This window comes from Eriocheir sinensis, chromosome 41 (assembly GCF_024679095.1).
Source record: "Eriocheir sinensis breed Jianghai 21 chromosome 41, ASM2467909v1, whole genome shotgun sequence".
In the NCBI taxonomy this organism is placed as follows: domain Eukaryota; kingdom Metazoa; phylum Arthropoda; class Malacostraca; order Decapoda; family Varunidae; genus Eriocheir; species Eriocheir sinensis.
In genome coordinates this window covers 3,278,494-3,286,713 of record NC_066549.1, presented here as the reverse complement: position 1 = coordinate 3,286,713, position 8,220 = coordinate 3,278,494, and positions in this window count along the sequence as shown.

Here is an 8,220-nt window from a genome sequence, read left to right as displayed (position 1 = left end):
TTTTGTTAATGAATGTATATTTAGTTTTCAAGGATTGATTCTCAACAAAGTCTGAATGTGAACCATGATATTGTCCCCACTTTAGCGTAAAATTGCCTATGACCACATTGTAATGATCAGGTCCCCTAATAATAACTGACTAAACATCATAAAATTTGCTAGCAAGATGCTGGCTGGATGTTAGCTAGATGTTGGGGCACACTCTTGAATTATCCTGCTTGCATTTATCATTTAATTTATAGTATGTTACCGATACCACGTGTTCATTCATACTAAGGGATCCGAACAGGTTCTTTCACTAGACTTTTGTAAATTAATAATCCTTCCCGGTGTTCCAGCTCGCTACCTCGCGGATTCACAAGTGATTAACTAAACATCAGACGGCGGTAGACACACTAAATTAGGCACAATAAAAACCCTTGTTAATGGTTCGTGAGTAAATAGCTTTGTATAAACCCCGTCAGTGTAAGATGTATGTGAAGAACGATGTAATGATATATAATGTGGTCGTTGGATTCCCTAAACCCTGCTGCTCAGTCCACCCGAGGCAATCATCTAGTCTACACGGAGCGCTAAGGCTGCAGGGCTTCTTGAAACATATACTCCACGGGCGTCTCCAGATAGTACAGGAAGCGAGATGGGAGGGGCGGGGCAGGGACTGGGTGGGAGGGGGAAGGGAAAGGCCAGCGAGGTCCAGAGTGATGGAGAGGCAAGGAAGGAAGAGGAAAGAGGGTAAGAGGAAGAGCGCGGAGGAATAGGGAAGGGGGCGAGGGGGTGTGGAGGGATGGAAAAGAGGGTGAAATGTGATCCATCAGGAAGGTAGACATTCTGGAGGAAGGGATTATTGATTACGTTTGTCCCACTATTTCTTATTCTCTATCTATCTATCTATCTATCTATCTATCCAAGACCGGTTCCTTGCCATTTATCTGTGAGAGAGAGAGAGAGAGAGAGAGAGAGAGAGAGAGAGAGAGAGAGAGAGAGAGAGAGAGAGAGAGAGAATTATTGCTGTATATTCCGTGATGAGGTGAGAGAAGTTTGAGGAACGAGTTGAAATCGTTCCCGGAAAACACACACACACACACACACACACACACACACACCTTCATCTCAGGTTACCGGAACTCCATTAAGGATGAAATAAATATTAATCAAACGATGTACTTACGACGCCATCACACACACACACACACACACACACACACACACACACACACACACACACACTCTCTCTCTCTCTCTCTCTCTCTCTCTCTCATAGCAACTGCTTTCCGAAACCACTTTTCTTTACTCTCCTCCTCCTCCTCCTCCTCCTCCTCCTCCTCTTCCTCCTCTTCCTCCTCCTCTACTACCATCGCCACCACATCCAAGTTTGGTAACGACATCAAAGTGGGTGGAAAGGCCTCATTACGGTCAATTGGAAAATCATCGAAAAATAACCCTGACCCGATTATTCTTTGATCTGAGAAGTGGCAGTGTCCTTCAGTCATGGCAAGTATAATGTTTTACGTTCTGGAAGCGGGGGCTCCTCATTTCACCACATGCTCTTCCAGTTTGCATTTGAAAACAACGAAACGGCCCTCATTTGCACTATTTAACGCTATAACGTCTGCATTCACTTACAACAGATTCGAGAATTCGTACTAAGCACGCATAACAGTGTGTTCGGCCATTTTTACACACACACACACACACACACACACACACACACACACACACACACACACACACCGATGCAAGCCCAACCAAACATGCATGCATTCTCTTGTAATAAACTCTTGCACGAAATGGCGTATTATAAATATTCCCAACTCCTCCACTTAATAGTTTGCTCTGTTTACGAGTGGTTAAATATACGAGTTTGTGCATCTGTTAGCGTTGATGGGTTTCCGTAGATCTCTGTGTGTGTGTGTGTGTGTGTGTGTGTGTGTGTGTGTGTGTGTGTGTGTGTGTGTGTTCAGCTGCAAACACACACACAGGGCTCTTACGTATTGCTGAAGACTTATTATCAAAACAGCTGGTGAGTGCTTTCTGTGTTTCTCTCTTTCTCTCTTACCAAACCTTTTCCTCCCATTAATTTATCCCCCCACATCCGCCCCCGCCATTTAGCTCCACCCACCCACCCTCTCTCTCTCTCGCCGCTCCCTCCCGTATCTTTTTTTTTTCTCTCTCTCCCGCATTCATTTTGTTCACTCCTCACACACTCGCTTTTCTCCCATCCCATTCCACACCCATTTCCATTATATCTGTTTACTGTTATCATCATTTTCTCGTTTTTTTCCTCCTCTTCCTTCTCTTCCTCCTCCTTGTCCTCGTCCTCCTCCTCTTTCATCCCCCGTCAGTTAATCGTCGTCACCTATTCCTCACTCATTTCCATTCTTCCTGTTGACAGTTATCATCACTTGCCCATATTCCTCCTCCTCCTATTCCGCTTCCTCCTCTCCCCCTTTCTTCTTCTCTGGTTCCCTCTCCATCCCTTCCGTCTTTTCTCCCCCTTCCCCCCTCAACACACACAACCCATTACTCAAAGCCCATTGCACTTGCTTTCTCTTTAACCCGCCTACTACCTTCACTAATCATGGTAAGGTCCCATTATACTATTGCACACTGATATCGGAAAAGAAACCCATTCCCAGCCAGTCCGACAGTCACCCATAAAATCTCCGTTTTCACAGTTTTCCCTCCATCTGCCAGTCCCGTTCAGCCTGAGATGGAGAAGGGGCGTTGCTTAGCTGTGGGTTGACCGATAACATATACTGGATGGGGGAGGGGGAGGGGCTTAAAGTCGAGGGTAACGTGAACAGAGTGTGGATCATTAACCAGTTATGAGATTTCACCCATAGATTATACATGAGTTGGAGAGGGTAGTCTGACGTGTAGCTGTGGTATTGGCAATGGTATTTAATAGAGATGGTGGAGGGGCTAGTTCTTCGAGGTTGGCTTGGAGGGTAAGGTCAGATTTACCCCATAAGATAGATAAGATACGATTCCACCCATAGATTATTCATGGGAAGGAGAGGAGACTGACGTGTACTTGTGGTTTGGCTAATGGCATTCACTTGAGAAGGTGGAGAGATTGTATTTCGAGGTTAACGTTGAGAGTACAGAGCCAAGTAATGTTTAAGGAGGACTCCCGTTCTTCCCAGCAACACCTTATCTTCCTCCTCCTGTTCCTCTTCTCGCTTCTTACAGTTTTATCTCCTTAAAGCCCACATCCACCCACCTGCTCACTCCCACGTACTGTGACGTTCTTTCTCCTTTTAATTCGTTACTCTAGTCACTCATCATTCATTCTCGTCTTACTTTCTCGTCTCCCTTCTTATAGTTTCCGCACCTTACATCACACAAGTGCCCACCTGCTCACTCCCACGCTCTGTAATCATTCACCTTTCACTTCCCTCTTCGTCATTCCCGTCCCTCGTCTTCCATCATTACCGTCTTACTTTCTCGTCTCCCTTCTTGCAGTTTTCGCTCCTAAAACCCCCACATCCACCCACCTGTTCACTCCCACGCACTGTGACACTCCTTCTACTCCTTCCTGATCGTTATACCAGACAGTCATCTTCCTTCATTCCCGTCTTACTTTCTCGGGTTCCTTTTTTACAGTTTTCGCTCCTTAAACCCCACACCCACCCACCTGATCACTCCCACGCTCTGTGTCACCCTTTCTCCTCCTTCCAGTTCGTCATTTAAGTCCTTCGTCTTCCTTTATTCACTCCTTACATTCTATTCTATTCTTACAGTTTTCGCTCCTTAAACCCCACACCCACCCACCTGCTCACTCCCACGCTCTGTGACACTCCTTCCCATCCTTCCTGTTTGTCATTTAAGTCCTTCATCTTCCTTCATTCACTCCTTACATTCTCTTTTCTCTTCATATAGTTTCCGCACCTTAAATCACACATCCACCCACCTGCTCACTCCCACGCACTGTGACACTCCTTCCCCTCCTTCCTGTTCGTCATTCCAGTGCCTCGTCTTCCATCATTCGCTCTGCACTCTCGCTTCTCGTAGTTTTCACTCAGTAAATAACACATCGACCTACTTGCTCACTTCCACGCACTGTGAATTTTGTTCCCTCCTTCCTGTTCATCATTCCAGTTCCTCGTCTTTCTTCATTCCCTTCTTACTTTCTTCGCTCACTTCTTTTTTTTTACAGCAAAGGACACGGCTCAAGGGCAACAAAAAGAGTACAAAAAAAGAAAGCCCGCTACTCGCCGCTCCGATAATAGATAACAGTAAAGAGTAGCCAAAAGAGAGGTTAATTTCGGGTGGAGAGGTGACTTGATACACTCTTCTTGAAATAGGTCAAGTCATAGGCAGGAGGAAATACAGATGAAGGAAGGCTGTTGCAGAGTTTACCAGTGAAGGGGATGAAAGAATGGAGATGCTGGTTAACTCTTGCATAAGGGGTTTGGACAGTATAGGGAGGGGGGGGAGGCATGCAGTTTTTACTCCGTCCCACACCCACACACCCACGTAATAAAGCATTCTCCCTTTCTCCCCTTGCCTGGTCTGTTTCTATTCGTTATTCATTCCTCTTGTAACGTCCTCACAATATCGTCTTCCGTGCCATCAACCTTGTCTTGTTCTCATCTCTTACAATTTCCGCTCCATATCTCTCGTACCCACACACCTACGTAAACTAGCCACTTCATTTACTCTCCCATCTCTTCTTGTCCCTGTCCGTTATTTTACCCTTTCCCGCAGCTTTCCCTTCTCCTTTCTTCCAGTTTTCACCTCTCTACGTTTTCATTCCACTACATTGCCCTACTCACGTTATTCACCATCCCGTTTCCTCTTTTTTCCGTTCGTTTTCCTTTTTTTTAACCCTTTCGCAGCTTACCCATATCCTCCCCTTCTCGTTTCTTCCAGTTTTTACCTCCATACATCGCTACATCTTCACGCTGCTACATTCCCTCTTCCAACCCTTCCGTCTTCATTTCACCTTCATGCCGAGCTTCAATTCCTCCTTACGACTTTCTCTTCCTTCCTTACCACCCTGTATCTTCATTCCACTACATTCCCTCTTCCCAACCTTCCCGTCTTCATTCCCAGCTTCACCTCCTCCATACGGTTTTCTCTCTCTCTCCTTCCTTCCCTACCAGTGGCGCTAATCCTCACGCCTTTCACTCGGCCCTCTTTCCAGTCCACACCACCGGGCTAAGACTACGGCTTAGACACCAGCGAAAACAGAAGTGAGGCCAAATACAACACCTCGGTCCGGGAGGATATGGGGCGGCACACAAGAAGGAGGAGGAGGAAGAAGTAGTAAGGGAAGGTATCGTGAAAGAGCTGCTGGCTGCCAATGGAAGACGGTTGGCAACAGCTTTTATCTTAGAGGTGAGACGATGTGTGTGTGTGTGTGGGGGGGGGGGAGAGAGCTTTGTGTGTGTGTGTGTGTGTGTGTGTGCCCCCCAAGGGAATCATATCTCGCTTCGTTTTCGTCCTACCATCAAACTGCTGTGGTGTGGTGTTAACAGTGGCGGTGGTGGTGATGGCATAGTAGTGGTATAGTGGTGGTGATAGTAGTGACGATGATGATGGTGGTGGTGGTGGTAGTGGTGATGGTGGTGGTGGTGGTGGTGGTGCTTGCGTGTCCTCAAAATATTAGCGAGAGCGCCAGGAACTCGCCAGGACCAATCAGACGCGGCCCCAGAGGTAAACACGCCAATATCGCCATCTTTGGGCTGAGTTGTGGTCATGAGGAACGTCGAGCAGCCGCGGCAACGTGTGAGCAGGAAGGAGAAAGGAAAGAAGCAAAGATGAGAGAGAAGAGGCAGGAGAGGACAGAGAAGGTAGACTGAACTGTAGGCAAAGGTTATTAGACATAGAGATGCATAGATAGACAGCAGACAACGGAAAATGTGAGAAGGTGCAAAAAGGAGAAAGCAAAGAAGCGAGTACGAGAGCTAAAAGAAATTAGAGGAGAGAAAAGGTAGACTGAACTACAGACGGAGGTTATTAGATGCATAGACTATAGGTTATTACATACATACATATATAGATAGACAGGAAGAGGACACGCCAACATACAAAAACCTATTATAGACACATCATCATTCATCAGACGAGTGTAAGAACAAACGGACAGACAAACTTGGGAGTAACAGACAGACAAATAGTAAATATCTTGACACAGACAAAAACAGAGAAAGAAACAGTTACTGATAAACCAGGAAGCATAAATTCTAATCCTACAGAACACCGGTAACTGAGAGAACACCATTAGACTGAATGCTATTGTTGTAATGAAATTATGGCGTTAATTATCACCGTCTCGATCTGGCATCTCATTATATTGCTTAAAGCCAGCAGAGAATGATAAGGAAGGGATGAAGATAAATGGGGAGGAAGGAAATGAGAGGAAATGCGTGAGAGAAAAGTGAATCAGTGGAGAGTAGAGAAAGGGGAGGAGGATAAAATGTGGGGAGGAAAGGGGAAGGAGGCAATGGAAATAGAGGAGGACGAAGAAAAAATTAAGAGAAATGGAGAGGAAAGAGAAGAGAAGGAAAATTGGAAAGATATTTGATGGGAAGAATAGCCGGAGATAGTGATAATTAGAGAAACAGAAGAAATGAAGGAGAATAGGGAAATTAAATTATAGAATGACAAGAATCTCTCTCTCTCTCTCTCTCTCTCTCTCTCTCTCTCTCTCTCTCTACGGTTGAGCAAGACCACACTTTGCATACTTCTTTTCTTTCCCTTTTTATTTTCCTATATTTTGGTTTGGTATATTTTTTCTCATCATTTTCTTTCTTTCACTCCGACTCTGATTCAAACTACACTCACACACACACGGTTGAGCAGGAGTAAACATTCTATATTTTTTTTCCTTTTTTCTTCATTTTTTTACATTTCGTTTTGGTTTTGTGTGTATTTTCTCTGTCCGTTATCTCTTCCATCCTTTCACTCCAGCCCTGACTCAAGTAAACACACACACACACACGGCTGAGCAAAAGCAAACTGTCTAACCTTCTTTTCTTTCCTTCTTTTTTTCAGTTTACGTTGTTTTGGCTTGGCATACTTTTTTCCTCAGCCCATTACTCCTTCATTCCCTTCCCTTCGACACTACTTCAGGTTCTGTTTATGCATCAATGGTCTGCTGTAGACTACTATTTGGGTCACCACTGTTCAGGAGCTGTCATGTGTAGAGTGTCTAGCCTCTTGTAGTCTCCTTATATCCTTCTGTATTCTTCTGCATAATTACATAAATAGATGGCGGTGGGAGGCATACAGCTTTCAGTACTACCAATAGGTTTGCATTTAGGTCGTGATGGCTGTGCTCAAACTGGCTCGTGGTGAGAAAAGGTTGAAGAACAGCTCGCTAAACACCTCCCCTTCCCCCTCAGGGCTGCGTATTGTCCTGCAAGAGGGATTGGGTGCGATGCCTCATGGCGCTGTCGGCTAAATCGAGCAATATTTCTTCCTTAGGAATAATGAAGGAGGTGCTCTGACGCTGCCGGGGACAAGGCGCCGCTCACTTAGGCACGACACGAGGGTTTATTCTGCATTTCGTTAGCACCGTTTCAGTCAGCACCCGCAGCAGGGAACACTCGCCCTCGGAGTAACTGAGCTTAACTATGAAAATAAACTGTTGAGAGGATATTCATTGACATTCTTTAATTATCGCTTCTTTTTATCGCAGTTGATTTTATTTTTAGAATAGTTCACTCTCTTGATAGGTGAGCTAGGCGATGAAAATGAACTGTTGGCAAAGTAAATACTGATTCTTCATCATGACTTTTTTAATCACAGTTAAGTTTTCTTTGCTGTTTTCTCTACATTGCGAGTATTAGTTAGAATGGTGCGTACAAACTGGCAAATAAACTGTGCTAACTCAGCCATGTACTCATAGGTCGTGACAGGAGCACATTTTCTGCCATTTTTTGATATTTCTCTCCCATTGCAAGCATTTTCAGGTGGTTGTATCGTCACTCAACATTTCATTCCTTTCCCCAAACGATAATACTTACCTTACTTCCAAGTGCCACAGTTTAGTTTAGTAAGTTAAATACCATCGAGTAGCACCGCCTTATCATGTGAAGCAACAGAAAAGTCCCCTTGCGACACTGAAAATAAAAAACAGCAGCCTCGTCACTGAAGGACAGACCATCTATTTTAGTATTAGCCATAGGGTCTGTGTAGTCTGAATATCTCTCTCTCTCTCTCTCTCTTACCACATTTAGCACCATCAGACTGATAAGAAGAAGATTTTTC